The sequence below is a fragment of the Cupressus sempervirens genome, chromosome 7, assembly GCF_028749045.1.
Source record: "Cupressus sempervirens isolate cs-2001-9-10 chromosome 7, ASM2874904v1, whole genome shotgun sequence".
Lineage (NCBI taxonomy): Eukaryota > Viridiplantae > Streptophyta > Pinopsida > Cupressales > Cupressaceae > Cupressus > Cupressus sempervirens.
This window is the reverse complement of record NC_143124.1, coordinates 105,234,155-105,257,210: the sequence shown is the minus strand read 5'-3', so window position 1 is coordinate 105,257,210 and position 23,056 is coordinate 105,234,155.

Sequence of the window (23,056 nt, the reverse complement as noted above, 5' to 3'; positions counted from 1 at the left end):
ACTTACCACATTTGCCTTCAACATGCTCTTTGGATTTGTTACTTGCCACATTTGCCTCCTTGTCTCCATCTGATTCATCTCTTTTATTTTTCTTTTGATTCCAACAATCTTTCTTTTTATGACCTAGTTTCCCATAGTACTAGTAGTCATTGGGTCCTCTTGATTGAGGCCTCATCCCCTTTGACTTTTCTCTTGATTTCCCATGGTTTCTAGAGTTACTTCCTCTCTTAGTTGTTTGGCCCCTACTTTGTGCATTCAAAGCACTTCCTAATGTAGATCCACCTAAGGTTTTCCTATGAGTTTCCTCACTCAGAATAACACCAATCACATCATCATATTTTAGGGTACTAGATCTAGGAAAAAAATCACTCACAACCATTACCAAGCCATTCTAGCTTTCAGGATAAGAACACAAAATCAAGAGAGCCCTAATTTCTTCATCAAAAGTGACACCCACAGAGGATAACTAACTTGTAATAGTATTAAACTCATTTAAATGATCTATAATAGATCCACCTTCTACCATTTTCATATTAAATAAATGCTTCATGAGAAATACCTTGTTAGAAGTGGAGGGCTTTTCATATACTTTTGCTAGGGTTTGCATCAATTCTTTTGTTGTCTTCACTTTTGCAATATTAAATGCCACTAATGGTTCCAAGCATAATTGAATGCTTCCAAGTGTCTTTCTATCTAAAAGATCCCATTGATTATTTGACATAAATCCCTGATTCTTGGTTTTTCCTTCTAACGGGTCCCATAAATCTTTCTAATAAAGATAGTCTTCCATTTGCATCTTACATAACTAGAAGTTCTACCCATTAAACCTATCAACCATCACCTTACCCTCATCTGCCATCACTCCCACTTGACCGTCAGACTCCACTCAACCATGAGACTTTCTTTAAGAGAACAATTTTTAAAAAAAACCTCACTCTGATACCACTTGTTAGGATTAAACCATAGACAGAAATAGTAGTTACATGCAAATATAACCAATAATAGAAAATAATAGATGACATAGAAAAAAACACAAGACAACAAGATTTAATACGGTTCACCCAATCATTGGGCTATGTCCACCAAATGACAAGTCTAATATTATTATGATCTAGTGATTATAACCTAATTACAATCTGTAATCCCTTACAGCTCAATACCGCTGCAAAAACCAATTTTGAATCACCATAGTAAAACAACTCTAACCCTAAGTCCTTTTATACAAGTATTAAACCACTTTACGATTACTACATGTTAGCCATAAATTGGTGAATATTAGCCATTACTTTAGTGGAAAATCTATGAGTAGTACCAATTTTTTTTTTGGGAGACAATCCCCCAAGCCCCAAAGAATTTATGAAGTATGTATAGTACTTTCTTGATAAGTCACCACAAACTAACATAACGTACATGTGTACATGTGTGTTTTACTTCCTAAAAGTTTCTATTTTGAATGTTGTATGTGTGGATATATATGTTCACCATATTATTTACACCTAATATTTACCTTATAAAACCCTAATATGAACCCTAATAAAACCCTACTATGAACTCCATGAAAAGTGTTATCAAAACACTAACCTTAGAAGCTTAATTGTACTCCAAATATAATTCTAATCAAGTAACCTAAATTCTCGCTCTCGAACCATAACCATTATTTTAATTCTTCATCAATTTATATCATGTATGTGTGTGTGTGTGGAAACTTCATAAAATTATTTCAATTAAGTCTATAGAGTCTATATCATATGGGTGGACTACCTAACACATAACTAGGTTAATTATAGAACTAGATTCACTACATAATAATAGGTATATTGTCATGATCATGGCTAAGGTTAGGGAAATAAGTAGGACTGTGGTTAGAATTAGAGTTAGTATTAGGTTTAGAGTTAATCTTAGGGTTAGGCTTAAATTTAAAACATTAGGATTAGGTTAAGACTTATTATTAGTGTTATAATTAGGTTTTAGAGTTTTAATTACTAGTACATATTTTTCTTGTTGCACATGCCTCATAGCATAAATTAATTTGATTAGGGTTGGTATTGAAGGTTAATTTTATATCATGATTTATGTTTATATTACATTAGAGTTAATCTTAGTGTTAGGGCTTAGTATTAATATTTAGTCTAGGTCATTATTACGGTTTAATTAGGGTATAATTATTATAATTGAGTTTAGGGTTAGGGTTAATTTTATCATTGTATTTATAATCATCGATAGTGTTTAATATATGTGTGAGACTTGAGTTAGCATTACTATTAGAAATGGAAACAGAAATATGTAAATAAGCAATACTAGGAAAGAATCTAAGTGAGATAATGCATGAAAAGATATTACTATAAAATAGGAGAGAGAAAGCTTCAAGCTCCAACACCATGAGACAAGATATTTGGAAAGGGGAAAGAAAAGAAAACCCCTTGTGACATTATGAATGAGGCATGAAAAGCCTAATAAGGAAGAGAGAGAGAGAGATAGAGAGCAATGCTCATACAATAATTGAGAAGAGGAAGAAACCTCATTTTTAAATGAGAGAAGAGGGTCATCTCTTAAATAGAGATGAGAGAGAGGAGTTAGAATGTAACTCCCATGTCTATGAATGCCACCATTCATAAGTATGTGTGGCCAAGTGTGAGATTCCTCTTAAGGAGGAATAATCTAAAATTAGAAATTACTATAAATATTTGTCCTCGCATATTCCACTAGATGACAAAATAAGATGTAGTGGAAAAAGGACAAAAAAGAAATATATTACAACAATAAAGAAAGGAGTTCTAACCTTGGTTTATAAACACACCAAGGAAAGATTACAACTTCTAACACCCCCCTTTAATCTTTACTTGGGGTAATTACATCAAAGGGTATTAAACCCATAATTTACAAAAATCTGCAACTTAATCTTCAATATGAAGTAATTTGATTGACTTCAAGCCATAGGGAACATTTGTAGATCCAAGAGAAGTACATGAGTCCTTTGAATGTGATCAAGTGGAAGCATAGACACATCTTCATATGTGAAAAACCAAGAAGGTTCCTTGATGGATCACCTGAAAAAATGAACAACAAGACAACTATCCACAAGTAGAATTACATTGAATGATCCAGTTAGTAAAAAAATGAAGTTATAATAATTTAATCAAGGAGGAACTAAGAGAGATGAGAAAAAATGAATGTGTTCACCAAAATGCAATGGAGTTAACATGATATCTAAAATAAGTCATAAGCTCAAAATGATCATAATATGGGTCAAAATGACCAATCTTTATGCAAAAAGTCTCTCATGAAAGAAACATACTAATGCACAAATGACCACAGACAAGGCCAACTAATGAAACCTGCATCAACATTGCATCAATCTCATGGATATAGACAATCCACTAATGAGTCATCCCACTGCAAGCTAATGGGGGCATCCCTCCATAACATGCATGACTCATGATCTAAGAAATAATGTATGCAGATCATTATCACATTAATATATGAAAATAACATAAAGGAGAGACATGTTGATCAAAGTAGAATTATCATGATTTTTGTTAGGATAATCAAAAGCATGGATTATGAGGATATAACAAAATATTGCCTTCAAATTGGATCAAATTATCTGAATTTGGAGGGGAAACTCCAATAATAACATCCGCTTCATTGAGGAGCAAAAATGGAACAACATGGAGGGAAACTCCATAAAAATATTATCCTATCAAAATGGAACAGATAGGATCAAATGGAGGGAAACTCCATATAAAATGAGTGCATACCAATATAGGATGGAGGGATACTCCATGGGCCAGATAAGGAAACTATGTATCAGTTATACTGAGGGGACCTACATAGTTATCCTTGAAAAAATTGGCTCCCTATGCAACTCAAAACATATCATATAAATCATGTATATCAATGGTATAAAACCATAAAGTGCCAATATGGGCATGGAACGATCCTATAAAGGCATAAAACTGCAACCATGTGCAAATAGATTAATTAAATCAAATCATTAAATAATGAAGGCAATAGTGTAAGATTACTCATAAACCTAAATAATTGAGATAAATAAGGAGTATTTGGAAGAGAATAAGCATAAATTATTAGATATCAGTTAAAATCTCCATGCAAGGTGAACACAAGTGAGAAGATATAAAGGATGGGCATTACCATAAAAAACAATAGTCCTCCTAGATTCTGGCAAGAAAAGGAATAATAAATGAAGATATTTATTTATAAAAATATAAAAAACCCTTAACTTTTATGTAAAAAAAATAATAATAATAAAACTTTAATTAGTTTTAATATTTAATTCTAACAAAACTTCTCAAAAAAAAATCTTTAAACTTCTCTCCCTTTTTTACTTAAAACCACGTAATTTTAAATAAAACAAAAGTGAAATCTTATATTAAATGGAAGAGATTTAATTAGTTTAAACTTATTGCATATTGAGCTGTCTGACAATGAATGATTACATGCCAAAAATAGGTTGACAAAAGGCAATGATAAAAGCAAATGATGCCTCTGTCAAGAGCTCAAAACAGAAAAAGAATCTTGCATGAAAAGACAAGAAAACGTTACTAAAAATAATAGATTTCAAGAATATACTGACGAATCCAAATAAAATCATAGCTAGCTAAAAAAAAGACCTGCCATAAGTTCTCAACAACAAGGAAAAAAAAAGGTAAAATTCCTCTCAGCTCCTGCATATCTGCTCCAGTACGCATCCGCCATTGCTTTTTACTACAAAACCAAAACCTGCTTCAAATCACACGAAAAACTCTTGAATTAAAAAAAACCCTAGCGCAACCGATCATCGCAACCGCAGAAAGCATCAGGGTCTAATTTTTAACCTGCCCCAAATTGGAGCGTTCTGAATCTTGCCTGAAGTCCACGAAACCCATTCTTTTAAGAAGAGCCATTCTTTTCTATCTGAGATTCGAGGTGTGTCTAGAGTTTGAGGGGATCGAATTGTTTGCTTTGAATGGTGGATAGTACATTGATGCAGCTTCCTCGATCACTGGTGGTCAAGGGATCGAGTCCTGCAGGCCCTTCAATCCCAATTCATTCACGCATGTGCCCTGCTGCTGCAACACAACTCTTGGCATTCTTGCCCTGCCCTGCCAGTGATTTTCCCAAGATTTCTTGCCAACAATGGCGGAGAAAATGGGGGGAGAGGATTTTATGGCAGAATTGTGTAATGGGTTTCGGCTTCTAGCAGATCCCCAATTGGGCGTGATTACTTTGGAGAGCCTGCGGAAAAATTCTACCATTTTGGGGTTGGATTCCTTAACGGATTCAGAACTCTGAGTGATGGTGCAGTTACAGAGGCCGCCATGATTGCTATCAACAATTTATTCACAAACTATACCCTGGTCTGATCCATGCCATTTATATCGACAATCTACGTTTTCTTGCTTTCTATATTTTTATGGATTTGTAAGGATAGAGAGGAGTTTCTCAGACATTGCCGGTACAAAATACGCATGCGCTCTTGTTGCGTGGCTCGCCGGGCTGCGTATTCTACCTCTGTGAGACTCATTTTTCGCCCACCAGAGAAAATTTTTGGAAATGCTACAATGGAAGGAAAAACCAGTTCCAGAAAAATTAATTCTATGGGCGATTAATGTATGTAAATCTTTTGCCAGTTAGGTGCTATTCTTTGCGGGTGCTGGTGATAAGACTGTGCAATCAAAATCAGTGAGACAATATAAAGAGCAGCTACAAAAAAAATCTCATGCAAGAATATCAAATTAGGGTTGCTAATTAGAGTTTCTTTTAAAAACTAAAAAGAATGAGATTTTATTTAGAAACAACAATCGATCTATAGATAGATACTAAAAAGAAACTGAATGAAGGTAGGGAAAGAATGGGAATATTTTTTTATTTTTTTAAATCTCATAGATTTTCTTTTTAAAAGAGATAAATTTTTAGAATAAATTTTTAAATTTTAAAAGAGATAATGATTAAAATATCAATTAAATTTTAAAAGAACTATAAAGAGGTTTAACAAATCTTTTGTATGTAGGATTAAAAAATAACACTTAGGATAGTTAAGAATTTCCTACAATAATAATATTAGAGAAATATTTTTTTAAAAAAAAGGAAATGCACAACTTTATAATAAATGAGTAATATGAAGTAATATTTCTTGTTTTGGTGGCTCGCCTTCCAAAACAAGAAAAAAAATTTGAAATTTTTATAGGAAAACCCTTTGGCGGCAAGCCTTCCAAACGGGGTTAGATGAAAACTAATAGAAAATAAAAAGTAACCTGCACAAATTAGAGCAAACAGAAGTTAATCGGGTTTGGTGGTAAACCAGCCAAACTCAAAAGAAAATTCAATTTCTTCCATCTTAAGAAGATTAAAGAAGAAATTATTGAAATCTCTCTCAAGAGTCTCCTTCGAATCGTACCTTCATGCAAACACTCAAAACAAATATTAAACTGCTCTGATACCATGTTAGAAATGGAAAAAGAAATCTGTAAATAAGCAATACCAGGAAAGAATCTAAGTGAGATAATGCATGAAAAGATATTACTATAAAATAGGAGAGAGAAAGCTTCAAGCTCCAACACCATGAGACAAGATATTTGGAAAGGGGAAAGCAAAGAAAACCCCTTGTGACATTATGAATGAGGCATGAAAAGCCTAAGAAGGAAGAGAGAGAGAGAGATAGAGAGCAATGCTCATACAATAATTGAGAAGAGGAAGAAACCTCATTGTTAAATGAGAGAAGAGGGTCATCTCTTAAATAGAGATGAGAGAGAGGAGTTAGAATGTAACTCCCATGTCTATGAATTCCACCATTCATAAGTGTGTGAGGCCAAGTGTGAAATTCCTCTTAAGGAGGAATAATCTAAAATTAGAAATTACAATAAATATTTGTCCTCACATATTCCACTAGATGACAAAATAAGATGTAGTGGAAGAAGGAAAAAAAATAAATAGATTAGGATACCTTGGCTTATATCCTAATATATTACAACAATAAAGAAGGGAGTTCTAACCTTGGTTTATAAACACACCAAGGAAAGATTACAACTTCTAACAATTACAAGTAGAATTATGACTAGGTTTAGAAATTAGTGTTAAATGGTGAGTAATTTATGGTTATAATATTATAATTAAGTTTATGTTATGGTTATAGTATTAGGATAAAGGTGTATGTTATGGTTATAGTTATGATTAGGCTTAGAGTTAGGATTGTTGTTAGGATTTAGAGCTATATCATTAGAATCATGAACACTTTTAGGGTTTATATAATGTTAAACTATAGGGATAGAATTATGTTTCGGGTTAGTGTAAATATATTATATTTTAGTTAGGATTCATATTAGTGCTTTTTAGTGTTAAGAAGTGAGGATCACTATAAAAATTTGTAGTTACTCGTCAAATCATTGTTAGTTCTAGGGATAAGTTTTGTGTTAATGATATAGTTAGGCTTAGGGTCATACTCAAGTTAGAGAAATAGTTATAATAATGGTTATAGTATAGCCTAAATGACTAAGATTAAACTTAGGATTATGTTACGATTTAGATTTTATGGTTATGGTTAGAATCAAGGTCAATTCTAGGGTTTATATAATGTTTATAGTTAAGATGAGGATCATAAATGTACATGAGGGTAGCATTGTGTGACATGACATTCAAGGTTAGGATTATGGTCATATTTATTTTTTAGATTAGGTTCTAGTCAAGGTTTAATTAGACTTAAGATTAGGGTGATGACCGGGGTGAGGTTTATAGTAGGGTTCATATCATGGTGGGGTTGGAACTAATATTAGGCTTAACATGTTAGAATTATTACTATGTGCAAGGCGAAGATTTAAATAAACAAACACACACACATGCCCACACACACACACACACACACACACACACACACACACACACACACACACATACACACATATATACATATACATACATATGCATCTATATAGATCTATATAGATGTATATGTATGTATATTTATATACATGTATATATATATATATAGATAGATACATACATACATACATACATGTATATACATATACATACATATACATCTATATGTATATACATATACATATACATATACATGTGTGTGTGTGTGTGTGTGTATCCACAATATGTATGTATACATGCATACATACATATATATACATGTATATGTATGTATATACACACACATATATACATACATATCATGTATGTATATATGCATTTACACATGGTATATATACATAATATTTTTATATATACACATACATGATATATACATATACATAAAAAAAAAAAAAAAATTTAACTAAAATAATTTAAAATAGGTTTTAAAAAATTGAAAAATCATACCTTTTTTGAAGTCTGATAGTTTCAGATGCCTCTCTTTGAACTTCCGCTCAAAATTGTAGTCCCACTGTCAAAAATGACATGTGGGGCCACAGTGACAATATTTGAACTTTACTTCTTCTTTATTTAACAATTTTGATGGAAACCTAAATAACTATTTTCAATTGAAACTAGAAAGCTCGAGACTGGGGTTAACAAACCCCATCTCGGCTTAGTAGTTTTGGTAGAAACTATATATATAATTTTGATCAAAACTATTTATGTAATTTCTATCAAAACTACATGGCACAAAAATTTTCTATCAAAACTTTAAGTGTTGTTTGTTTTGATAGAAACTATATAGTTTTTATCAAAACTTAAAAAAAAACCTTCTATGGAAACTAAGAAAACAAAAATTGGTTGTTGCACAATTTTGGAGGAATTTCTTCCTCCAAGAAAGTGTAACCCACTATTGTGTGTTCACCCATAAGGGTACTATATTATTAGCACCATTTTAGTGTGTCACAATAAAATCAAATGCCCTTTTTTGTTTTCACCCAATTTACTGCTATTGGTATCTTTTTCCACACTGCAGATTTATAGTGCATCCATTTTCTCTCATTTTATCGATAAAATTGATTGTATCTAATGTATATTCATATGATTTGTATTGATTTGACCAATTATGTGTTCTATCCATGTCCCTTCTTCCTAGCATACCAAGTATAGAATTCTCCATTATTTGAAAAGGATTCATTTGTGAGATGATTTACCATTCATGCTCTATAATGTTAATACTGTTAAAATAATAAGATATTGCCTTATTAAATAAATCATTTTGATTTAATTATTAAGTCACTTATTATCTCTAGTTTACTTTAGCTAAACTTTAGGTATATAATAATTAATTGTTTTATTAATTATCATCATGCATTTGCATGCAGGTCACTCTTGGGAGCTGTGGGGTTGATCTCTCCTAAACTTCAACATGGCATCACAACTCCAGATCTTCATGCCCCTATTCTATTTATGAAAATTTTAGCTTGACTTTCACATTTTATGCTTTTTATTCAAAAGGTTTCATTTTTTAGAGTTTTTTTTGTATTTAATTTCTAGGGTCACAATTTTTTAGTGCAATTTGAGCTCAAACAGATCTTATCGTTGATCTCAGAGCACCCAAAAACTCCTATTTTCATATAAAATTTCTCAAATTTGGACACACTTGGAATTTGAGAAAAAATAATATTTCTTCTAGATTAGGCACATTTCCAAAGGTCATGATTTTCTTATTTTTGACACAAATCAAGATTTTTTGTTGGAAAATAAAGATTTTTGGCATGTTTTCCAAGGTTCTAATTTTTGGAATTTTGACACACAAATTGAGAATTTTTGAAAATTGAGATTTGGAGTGTTCCTTGAGGTGTTGGTTTTGTGATTGTTGATATGTAAATTGAGATTTTTTGAGTAAACAAATCAAGATAGTTTTGTTACAAAATTGACACACTTATGAAGCTAATTTCTTATACTAGTGGATGCTCTTTTAGATGGATTTTGACATGGATCCTGAGATGGTAATTGTTTTTGCTTTTCCAATGCCTTTTTGACCTACATGTTATTTTTTGGCCACAATTTTCTCATCTTGACTCCATTTTTTGATCTGAAAGGAGCTTTGGAATACTAATTCCAAGCTTGTCGTGGTGGTATAGTTTGATTGGATTTTTTATGTTGTTTATTTTCCAATTTATGTAGTTAGAGTTAGAGGTTCTATTTTACACTCTGGGAGATATATCTTGAGACATTCTATTTTCCAGATTTTTTTCTAAGTACATCCCATTTAGTTTTTTTGTTTTTTCACATTTTAATAGATATTTGGTTAGTTCAAGTCCAGAGATCGATTTTGTTATTTTAGATGATTTTTCATGGGATAAACTATGTATTGTATCAACCTTATATCTCTTTTAATCTTTTTTGAAGTATTTTTGCAAATGCACTGAGATAAAGTGCCACTCTATTGCATTTTGAGATCTTGCACATCTTTGTGTTTTGTTGTACTCATCCTACATTATAAAGTGTCTTGAGGAGTTTCATGTTGGACATATTCATCATTTTCCTTTGTCAAGTGAGTGTTCCTTCCATGACATTAGCCTCATGATGTCTCAATGACACTGGCCATTATAGGTGTTTTTACTTCTTTTAAACTCTCCATGTTCTTGGTTCTTTTTTTTTGTAGGAGATATTGAATTGAGCTACAGTGTTCATGTCTTACCTCACAACATCACATTGGGGTTATCTTGATTCTATTTCTTTCTTCATTTGATGGTGTGAGCTATGTATTCAATATTTGTTTTGATGTACTAGGAAATTGCAGTGGCTGGATACCTATGCATTTCATTGAGATGAATCATTTACCATATGGACATTCTTTTATTCTTATTTTTGGAGGCCATGAACATAGCTTTCATCTTTGAGTGATCAACTCCTCAGACTTAGTCTTCTCTACCTGGTCATATTCTATATAGTGGAGGTGCTTCAAACCAATAGTTTAGTAGTATTTGCAACCTCATGCTTCAGTGGTGTTCTTTGTGATCATCCTTTTGTTCCTATCTTTTAGAATATTTTATTTCCATGTCTCTTTGTAGTAGGGTTTTACTATGTAGTTTTCTCAATTTCTCCTCTTTATACATATTTGGTTGTGCATGGATACCTCCTCAAGTCTTGTTCCCAAGACCCAAATTTGCTTTCAATAGTAGTTTCTAGGTTTTTAGCTACTCCATTAGCTTATCTTAAGGGGGGTTGTTAGAGAAATAAGATATTTCCTTATTAATTAAATAAATTTGATTTAATTATTAAGTCACTTATTATCTCTAGCTTTCTTAAGCTAAATTTTGGGCATATAATAATTAATTCTTTTATTAAATATTATCATTGAACCAAGGTTTTACTTTTTAGGGCTTTGATCTCCTTTTATAAGGATTGATCTCTTAGTAATTTATTCATTCACTTTTGATAATAGCAATTTTTTTTTTCTCATAAAGAATGTCTCACCTATGGATCTATAAATTCCAACCTCCATAGCTTTTTCTTCTCTCTTTTTATGACACATGTTTGCATGTAGGTGATTCTTGGGAGCTATGGGGTTGATCTTTCATTAGCTTCAAAAACTAGGAGCTATTTCATTGTTATCATTATCACATTTAGAATATCTATCACTATTTTTTGCATCCACTCTCCATTTGACATGTCATGGAACATAATCTAAAGACTCTCAATTTGAAACTATTGTGATATAATCATCACCAATATCAACTTCAATCTGTTAGAATGGTTTATATAATAACTCTAAGAAGAAAAATAAAATAAAATTATCTGATACACATGGTGGAATCAAAAAACATCTTGTATAGAATTTGACAAATGAAATGTTTTTCCTATGGTTTCACTTATTATCATTCTTTCTATTTTTATTATATATTCATGCTCTAAAGACATCAATCAAAGAGATGAACTACATAGAAATTGTTGATCAAATAAATAAGATTGACAAATGAGTGTCAACACATTTAACCATCTTCACTATAGATGTCGAGTAATACAATGAAAGTTGAGCTAGAATTTCTTTATGTGCCGAGTCATAGATAGTGCCAAGCAAACAATAGTTTCTGCCAAGAAGAACACATTATAGTATATGCTGAGCTATACAGAATTCAACATGTGCCGAGAAACTCAGATCCAATAGGAGCCAAGCATTGCAAAGTTAATAGGATTTGAGTGATTTAGGAATTAGTAGAAGCCAAGCAAAGCAAAAGTCAAATATATGTTGAGTAACACAAAAGTTCTATAGGTGCCAAGTAATATAGAAATTCTATAGGAGTTGAGTAACACAAGAAACACAATGGATGTCGAGAAATCTAGAATAGATGGTGTCGAGCATTAGTATTACTACATGTGTCAAGCAATGTAGGATCAGCATAAAAGTTTGTGCAATCACAAACAAAGATGTAAAATAGTTATGAATGACTCATGATTGGATAAAAGGATAAGATCAAATCCTCACAACCACCTATGCAATTTTCATGCAACCAAACAAAAAATTGGAGATTGGATGCAACCAATCAAAAAAATTGAGACTGCATGCAACCGATAGGTGAATTTCAAGGGTTTGAGGTGGAACACTTGAATCAAGGATGCATAACGAACCACTAATATTTATAAGGGAGTCTTGACACCATAGAACAAAAGAGTTGAGAGAAGAAGGAAGAAACAAAGCCTATTAAGGTCATTGCAGAGCATTGGTGTTAGAGATTTAGTGGAAAGGACAACATTTACACATCTAGTTGATCAAAATAGAATGAGGAACATAATCAATAGATCAGATCTATCAGAGATCAGTTATAGAAGAGAAGATCAAGAGCCTAAAATCAGCATTAGAGATTGCAACATATCAAGTGTATTATTCTAATACTCTCTTACAATTGTATTAGGAATTTGGAAATCCTATTGAGTTAGGTGGGTTTAATAGCCTTATGTAAATCCTTTAACAAGATGACATTCTAAGTTGATGTTCTTAAGTCCTCTAATAGGGCACACTCCTAACAGGGTGTAGAAATACTTTAACAAGGTCACATTTAACAATGTGTTGTAGCCTTTAACAGGGTAAACCATCAGAAGTGGTTGAAATCAATTGTTGCAGTAATTTTGTGGGTATCATCCCCACCCCAATTTTACCTTCTTATTCATGGAGGTTTTCAGGGTCATCAAAATCACAAGTGTTATGTGGTGGTGCATGTTTGCTTCTTATGATTGTTTAATGTTTATATGCATGCATGTTAATTTTAGTTATATGTTATTAAGGATTTAAAATAGATAAAAAGATAGTACTTCTGATTCACCCCCCCTCTCAAAAGCACTCTTCCCATTATGACATTCCAACAAGAGACATGTCTTCTTCCATATGAATCTATGAAAGATTGTTTTTTTCTCTTCAATAAAATCTTCATTATTTTTCTTAACAAGCTTGAATATTTTCTGGGAAACATTTAGATTAACAAAACTTCTATTGCATTCCACCAAAAAAGGTTCTAGGAGCATGTGACATGTTTTCTAAGCTCAAGCATATCTTTCAACAATGGTTTTAGTTAAAAACTTTCTGTACATTTTTTATGCAAATTCATTAGGATTCTCTATATTTTCCAACCTTTTAAACATTTGATGGTTGGTCTCAGAACTTTTCTCTACTCTGGATGCATATTTTGTAATATACTTAATAACAACATATGTTGACAAAGTCGGTTGCCAATCTATATTTTCTCTCCATAAGTGCAATATGTAATGATTATGAGAGTTAATTCTATCATCATTCCTTTGAGGTTTCCAAAAAAATTCTCCATATTCTATGTCTTCATATAATTTTGAATCATTTATATTTCCTACCCAAGGAGCATTATATCTACAATGTAAGTGTGAATAGTTACAACACAATAAATATTTCATAGAAATAGTTTTGTTATAAAAAGAAAAAGATAGTATCTACAAGTCATTTTTCCCCTATTTTTCTGAGACATACTCCCTCTTTACATATTGTATGTCTTTAAATGATATTTAATATTTCATCATAATCATGGTCAATATTTATTTCTAAAATTTGGCTTGTGCTTTTGCAACACAATTGTCATGCAAAATTCTGAAATGGTTGGATGAAAACAAGAAAAATTAAATGGAGAAACAGAAAGCTTGAAGCGAAATGATAGGATTACGGAAAAATCATTACAGAACTATCTACACATTGAAATAGATTGTACAATTACTTGCATATTTTTTCACTATGGCATGCCTATGGATTCTATGCATGTACAATGCAGTGGAAAAAAAATCATCTTCTCTTACTTGTTCTTCATTACAAAAATCTAATTTATTCATATTTGGAACACCATGAAGCCCCAAAAAATTATGTAGACATATAGATCTCCTATGTTAACATTCATATCTTGATGAAAAGTCTGTAACATTCAAACCTTTCTCCAAAATTTCTTTACAAAAAATTGTATGTCTAAGTGCATGCAGAGTGCAACAATATGAGGATAGTCAATAACATTTTATCTTCTCCATTTTTGAGCCTCTCTTGGGTCTGACAGTTGAGTTTTGGACATTAGTGCATGTAGATCAGGCCAATACAAATTAGTTGAACTAAGTGTAAATAAAATTGTGGGTGTTCCTAGCTGTTTGAGCATATTACATAATTATGCCTAACTTTTTTTCCAATATGACCTTGTACCTCATAAGGTTGTTCCAAAATGCATTAATTTATTAGAAAAGTGTGTGTCAGGAAATTTTTTCATATGTTCTCATAACTCATTAATTATTATTTGCAACTCTTCAATGTTTGTTTTTTTCAAAAACTACACCAAAATTCTGTTCACAGTGCCTCATTATCACGTTTTCCATGTAAGACCTAAATTAGGGATGTTTATGAGAATGATGATCCCTATATTGAATAAGATGCTTCACTTATTCATGAAGGTATATTATTCATAGACGTGGCTCCAAAAGATCACATTGTCATTTTGGAAATAGTGTTGAAAAGGTCATGTCTACTAAACCTAGTGTAACATATTCATTAGTTGGAGATGTGCCTGATCTATATTGGGATTATTAACCCATGCATGTATGAATCCTATTTCCTTTTGAAGATTTGTTGGTCTTGTTGCCATTGATTTTAAATGATTTATATTGGTACCACTAACTTCATCCATTATCATGTACAACACACATATCAAGAATTACAAAAAATATGAATAAGCTTAAGCCAAATTAAAATATAACATCCTCATAGAAGACAAATAAATAAGTAGATACTCCCAATATTATAGAATATAAGTGTTGTGTATAAGTCCAAACAAAGAAAATATATTCTTTGTCAAAAATCCATCATTATCTAAAATAACAAGGACTGCGTGCAACTGGAGTCCCTACCTCTGTTGGGGGATTATGAAAATGTATGCAATCAATGGCATGCCCCTAAGCACTAACAAGATTTAATTTTTAAAGAAAGCTATAGATTTTGTTTGCTTGAATAGAAGTGAAATCTTTACTTCTGGTTGCTTAAATGTGCTAGCTAGGAGTTGAACTAATTTAGCATTACTACTTTTAGTTTAATTCTTCCTCTATCTAGTTTTTCATTTCTCTCACTCATGAAAAATGGATCTAAGAAAATTTTAAAAGTAAAAAAGAATTAGTTTTCAGATTATAAATATATTCAAGATTCTATAAAACTCTGTTTTTTTGTTGAGAGAATGAGTACAGTAGACATTTCAATGCTAAATAGTGTTGAGGCATAAAAAAAATAGGAGTCTACAATAGTGTTTCTCGAATAATGTAGTTTACAATTTTATACTCCATTTACACTCCATCTATTAAGGTAGACAAAAAAAATCATTTGCATATAGTCATATATGCTAGAGTTGTTTCTGGTTATGAACATATGGATATAATGGATTGCATTGATTCTATTTTACAAAGTTATGCTCAATCTTTTTATCCATTTTAAGTGTCTTAAATTTACTAGATACAATATGTAATGTCCCCATATGGAACTGCCTGGATCAGTCTAATTTCCTATGATTCAACAAGAAATTCCTTTTTATACAGCTTGTACACCATCCTTTTATAATATATAAATTGTAAGAAGGTGTCAAACATTGTATGCCAATATATATCCCAGTTCTTTGATACAACCTTTTCTACTAATAAGTACTAATGTAATGATCCTCAAATGATCTCTTTCTTACATTTAATCTACCTCCACCACTAAAGATTATACCTACGGACTTGGAATGTTCCTAAATTATTCTTGGAATGAATGCCATGAGTAGTTATCTCAAGTTCGAGATTACACACTTGCAACAATATTGGTATAACTAACAACTACAATTTCTATTATGATCTCATTTAAAACCATTGCCTGCACATTATAATATTGATTTGATTATAATGTAATCCCTCATCTATAACATTTGTAATTATTAGTCCTGCTTAGGCATAGAATAATGTTTTCATGCTTCCTCTTTCCAATTAATTTGTGTCTCGAGGAGTGTGGAAAACTATTTAAACCTATGCTTATTTGAAATTCTTCTATTAAAGTTATATTCTTTACGTTCGCATTGTATCAAATTCACTATAAATAAATAAAGTTACTGACCTTTCCTCTCATTTTACACCAAGAATTTGGAACAAAAAATAGGTGAGCCTCATCCATATTGTTTGTGTGATTTCTCAAATGTTCTGAATAAATAAACCTTGCTCAAATATTTACCAGTCAGCTTTCTTAGTGTTTTCTGCAGAGTGGAAAACTAAAGTCTATTTTGAATCAATGTCCACTCTAGCAACATGGAATATGTGGAACCAGAAGTAGAGGTTTAGCTCTCGGTTCTAAAATCTATCAGATTGATGCACAAAAAGAACAAAGCAAAGGAAACAATAAGAAATAGTTGAAAATGCTAGAAAGACATACCTGATGATCGGCAGATGAAAAGTGAAGGAAATTTATCCAAAGGTAAAACTCTTAAAAATGTCTTTCCATTTTTACCTTTTTTCTTTCACAGGAGTTTATGTATGGAACCGTTGAATTGATATACACTTCATTACATGCAAACAAATTTCATTCAACTAGTGTTTATCTTTGCTGCCATTACATGTCACACATAGCTTTCTTGCAAGAGGACAGTAACCTAAAAAATTAGGTAATATGTCTAACCCAAAAAGAAAAGTCTACTGGAGAAATTAGCAGCAACTATTAGAAAAAGAAATAATCTATATTAATGATGTCATTATATTTTGTAAACTATAGCATAAGATGAGATTATTTGAAAAGCCCAAATTCCAACTTACAAACTAATTTTGGGCATAGGAAAGGTTCGCCTTATTTAATATTTTTCAAGGCAAATAAAATTTGCATTTATAATCAAAGTGATGCTAACGATTTAATTTTCAAAACACGATGATTCAGCAACGCCCAGATAATATGCATTCAAATTCAAACCATGTTCAAGATTTAACATAAAAAATTCACCGATTCAAATCAAACTAATATTCAAAACTAAATCTTTTGATGGTTCAGTATCAGTGTCACAAATATATCTACTGACACCAAATGAAGTTCCCACAATCATATGCTTTTGAAAAGATTGTGTTGATTTAATAGAGAAACCCCACGAATTCGTTTTAGCTATTCTTTTCCAGGACCTGAATCTTTTCGTCAACTGGACTTTTGTTTGCTTAACAGAAAACCCTAAACATTCTCAAGAACAAAAACCCAAAACATCTTTAACATGAAAACATTGAATCATTCACTGAACATTATTAACACAGAAGCACTAATTGATGAATAATAAGGATGAAAACATTGTTCAATAAAACTTAGTACAAATCTATCAACCATTTCTATCAAACCATCACCACCATTGTAAGATGGAGTCTTATTTTCTTAAGATAAAACTAAACATCCTCAACACAAAACCCTAATTATCCTTGAACACAAAATATGCTGGATTATTCAGTGCTAGATCTGGTAACACCTTAAACATCCTAAACACAAAGAAGCTGAAGTGGAAGTATTATTATTCGGTGATAAATCTGGTAACAACCTTTACACCTTTAGAAATGGCATGCTTTGCGAGTTCTCTAGGGAGCATGAGTTTCCCAAATGTTTGGATCTCCCTGGTAGTGATTGTGGTCTTCGTGCTATGAGCAGAGAGTTTGATGGCTTCACCAACCAACTTATCAAAGATGTTACTGAGAAAAAAATCCACGATTCCAATGGCCTTTATAGAAATATCCAAATCTGGATGGACTTGCTTGAGAACCCTATATATGTAACAGTTGAATGTCTCCCTCATCTTCTTCTTCTACTTTCTCCCTTCCTTTTGCTGCTTTCCACCATTGAGGGAAGCTTCTTTTCTACTTGATCATGTCCTGCTCAAATAAAATAATATGAAACAACTGAAGACGTCAAAAAGACATACCTGCACATAAAAAGTGAAGGAAATCCATCTAGAAGTAAAACTCTTAAAATATCTTTCCATTTTTACCTTTTTCTTTCATGACAGTTTATGTATGGAATAGTTGAAATGATATACACCTCATTACATGCAAACAAACTTCATTCAACAAGTGTTTATTTTTGCTGCCATTACATGTCTCGAGATTTGTTACAGGAGACACTTAGCTTTCTTGCAAGATGACAATTGTCTTCCTAAATTTTTTTAGCTAATATGTCTACCCAAAAAGGAAAAGACCACTCAAAAAATTAGCAGCAACCAATAGAAAAATATTAATTTATATTAATGGCATCACTATATTTCGTAAACTATAGTATAAGATAAGATTATTTGAAGAGCACAAATTCCAACTTACAAACTAATTCCTCTATATGCAATCGATAACTTTAGTCTCCTGCCTTACGGCAGGGACTAACAACGTATACCCATTTCAAACTTGGAGCTGTTTTAAAAGAAGACAAGACAAAAACAAATGAGCTTTTTGTCCACAAACTATTAGGTAGAAGAATATACACACAATCCTAATATAACTATTTAATTCTACAGATCAGTGATATGGAGGGACGTTGCCATTGTGAACTAGCACAAGAGAGAGCTATCACAAGATTTGAAAGAATCGGAATGATTGGAAGCCGCTATGTGCAGAAAAAATGTTTAGAATGATAATAATGTTGATTTTGATATAAGAACTAATTCGCTCAAGCTTCTCATTGTCAATATGCTAAACTCAATTACTACGCAGATCCACAGAGCTAATCTATATCATCTTAACTTTTATATAATCATAAAAGCAAAAAATATTGTACGTCACAGTAATATATTTATCAGTTATAAATCTATTTAAAAAGATACATCACATATATTATGATTTATTTTGTTCAAAATCTTTAATTACAAATTAATAGTTATATGCGTTATACATCATTAATCTTACGGCTAAAAACATCGTTAAATTAAAGACTAATTTACTTTTGGAAGAACTAGATGTGATAGATAGGTAAAATCCATTTAGAATGATGAAGTTACTAATTCTAACATTAGAATTTACCTTTTGATGTATCAGTTCATTTTTGAGTCCAGTTATTGATATCAAAGAACAACATATCGCAACATCTTAATTGGGCTAGTTCTTTTAAGTTTGAACACATGTGGTTCAAGCATCCTAATTTATTATGCATTTAAAGCATTGGTGGATAAATGCTCCAACCTTTAGGGATCCTAAGATGCTTTAGTTCTCTAAAAAGCTTTGCTACATGAAAGGGGTGATCAAGGAGTTGAATGCGAAGGTTTTTGAAAATGTGTTCAAGCAAAAAAAAGATGTCTTAGAAAAACTTGAGAAGGTAAATTCAATCATCATTAAAAAAGGTCTTAGTTTGGATTTATATCATGAGCAAAAATCCTTGAAAGAAGAATAGGAAGAGCATTAGGAGGAGATTTATTGGAGACAAAAGTCTCGTGAACTATGGTTAAGAGATGGCAATAAGAACACAATTTTTTTTTATGAAACTGCTAGAGTTAAAAGGGCAGTTAACACTATTTTTTCAATTAAGCACTCAAAATCGAGTCATCTTATAGAAGATGACAATGGTATTAAGGAGGAAGGTGTTCACTTTTTTTCAAATCGCTTGGCTCCCACTCATTTGGATCCTATTGATGACAATTTGATTAATGATTTTTTAGTTGTATTCCCCTTCTTATTATAGTAGATCATAATAGGATGTTCCTTGCCCCTTTCACATTGGAAGAAATTAAAAAAGTGGTATCTTCATTCCCACCTGACAAAGCCCCAGGCTTTGATAGATATACAACTCTTTTTATCAAAACTGCTGGGATTTTATTGGTTTTGATTTATTAGTAGTAGTTGAAGAGTCAAGAAGGAATGCCAAGATGATCAAGAGCTTCAATTCAACTAACATTGCTATTATTCCAAAAGTTAAGCAGCTGGCTTCTTTTGTTTACTTTAGGCCTATCTCTTTATACAACATGATTTATAAATTGATTACTAAAGCCATATACATGAGGTTTCAGCAATTTATTCCTCATATCATTTCTTTAGATAAAGGTGGTTTCGTTTCAGGAAAAGAAACATGGGAAGGCGTCGTTGTTGCACATGGGACTCTTCATTCTATCAATTCTCATCAGTTGTCTAGTTTTGTAATCAAGCTTGACATGATGAAGGCTTATGATAAGGTAAGATGGTCATTCATATTTAAAGTTATTTCCAAATTTGGTTTTTCAGGTGTAGATGGATCAAAAATTGTATTTCTAGTGCCTAGTTTTCATTCATTATTAATGGAGAGTCAATTGGTTTTTTCCCCTCTTCTCAAGGGATTCATCAGGGTGATCCACTATCTCAAGTTTTATTTATTCTTATGGCTGATGCTTTCAGAAAATTCATCAATAGATCTTCACAATTGAGCTTATGGCAAGGAATTTTGATTCCTCATACATCTATCACAGTTACCCATTCCCTATTTGCTAATGATACTCTTCTTTTTGGTACATCAAATGCAAAGGAAGCTAACCATATTAAATATGCCTTGGACCTATATTCAAAAGTTTTTGGTCAGAGAATAAATTCCAACAAATCCAAATATTTTATTTTCAATACTAATGATGCAGTAGCTCAGAGGATTTCTTCAATTTTGGGTTTTTCGATGGATCACCTCCCATTCATTTATCTTGGAATTCCATTTTTTATGGGAACAAACAAGATAACTTTTTGGCCTCCTATCATTGATAGAATTAGGGCTAGGGTCTCTACTTGGAAAGCTAGATGGTTATCTTTGTCAGGCCATATTTTGCTAGTTAAAGCTATGCTAACAACTGTCCCAAATTATTACTTGTCAATTCTTAATGCTCCCTCTTCTATAATCTTGTAAATTCAAAAGATTATCAAAGACTTAATATGGAAAGGAAATTTGTTAGATAAAAAGAAGTTTCCTCTTGTTTCTTTGCTTGAAATGTCTTATGGTAAGGCATCTGGGGGTGTGGGGTTGCATGATATTGCTACTAGAAATGAAGTTTTTGGGGGCAAGCTTGTGTGGAAAATGTATACAAAATGGTGTTCAATCATGCAAGAAAAATACTTAGATTGTCCAAGTCCTTCCAAAAAAATTATTGTGTCTAATGCTCCTTTAGGTTCAGCCATATGGAACTTTATGATGTCTTCAAAGAATATTGTTTGTAATTATGTTATGTAGGAAATTCATAGTGGAGAGAAAGTAAAGTTTTGGGAAGACTCATGGAATGGATTTCCCCTTCTATGTAGAAAAGAAAAGTTAGATGAAGCACGCCAAGTCCTAAAAGCTAAGTGGGGCTCCTCTTTTTGGGACTATGTGTTGGTTATTGAAATTCATTAAAGAAGGGTTCTCTGGAAAGAACCTCCAACACATCTTCTTAGTCAACCAAGTCTCCTTTCCTTGAGGGACTCTCTTGCTGAAACAATTGTTTTTCTTTTTAATAGGGAAGATATAGTTATATGGGCCCCAACCAAAGGTGGTGATTATTCAATCAAGGAAGGTTATTATGGTTTACAACAAACATATAATTCAAGCAAGAAGTGTAGAGCTTTTTCCTTTTTTTGGAACTCCATTTTGTTGCCCAAGGCTAGATGTTTTACTTGGCTAACCCTTAGAAAAAGAATACTCACCAACGGATGGTTGTCTAGGCTAGGTATTGCTGAATCTTTTATTTGCAAATTATGCAACAAGGAGCTAGAATCTACAAATCACCTCCTTCTCCAATGTCGCTTTGCTTATCAGTGTTGGGTTTTTGTGTTGAACAAGCTTCAAATGTCTTTACCTCTACCAAATAGTCTTTGGGACCTATTTCAATCTTGACCATTTCTATTATCAAGATCTCTAATTGTTAGTATTTTGAAGTGCATCCCATCTACTATGGTGTGGGCCATCTGGTGGAAATGTAACAAGATCATTTTTTGTAATGAAAAATCAATCCTAGAATCTGTTCTAGATGGGATTGAGAATGCAATTTTAGAAAGAGTAAATGCAAATATATTCAATTGTATGAATAATATTTAAGTATTTTCTTGGGATTATCTTCTTCTAAAACTTTGGAAACAAATTAAGTTACCTCTAGGTTTCTCTGCAAACTGGAATTCTAATCATCAATCTGATCGACTTCATGTAAAATGGTCTCCCCCCTCTATAAATTTTCTAAAGTCAAATTTTGATGGTTGCTCTTGTAGGAACCCTAGTAGGTCAGGCTTGGGTGCTTGTATTAGGAATTGGCAAGGTGAAGTAGTTGCAATCAAAGCAGATGTTTTACCAGTTGGTACCAGCAACCTTGCAGAAGCTCAAGCCCTATTGGCAGGTCTAGTTTTGACAAAGAGATGTAATGTTTCCACCATCCATATTGAAGGTGATTCTCAGGTAATTATAAACTCTTGTCTCTAACGATCTTCTCATACCTACAAACTAGCCTATATCCTTCAACAATGTTGGGATTTAATTGATTCTTTTCAAGCTACTTGTTTCTCTCATACTTTGAGGGAGGGCAATAAACTAGCGAATTGTCTAGCTAATCTTGGTTGTGAAGGCTCCATATTTGAATCTTGCCATTCAGAGATTTTTTTTGAAAATCCCATGCTTAGCAGAGTGCCATATTTGGGACACAAAGAAGATGAATGAATCTTAATAGAAACTAGTATTATAATTGATCGACACATGGCTATTAGTTTGTAC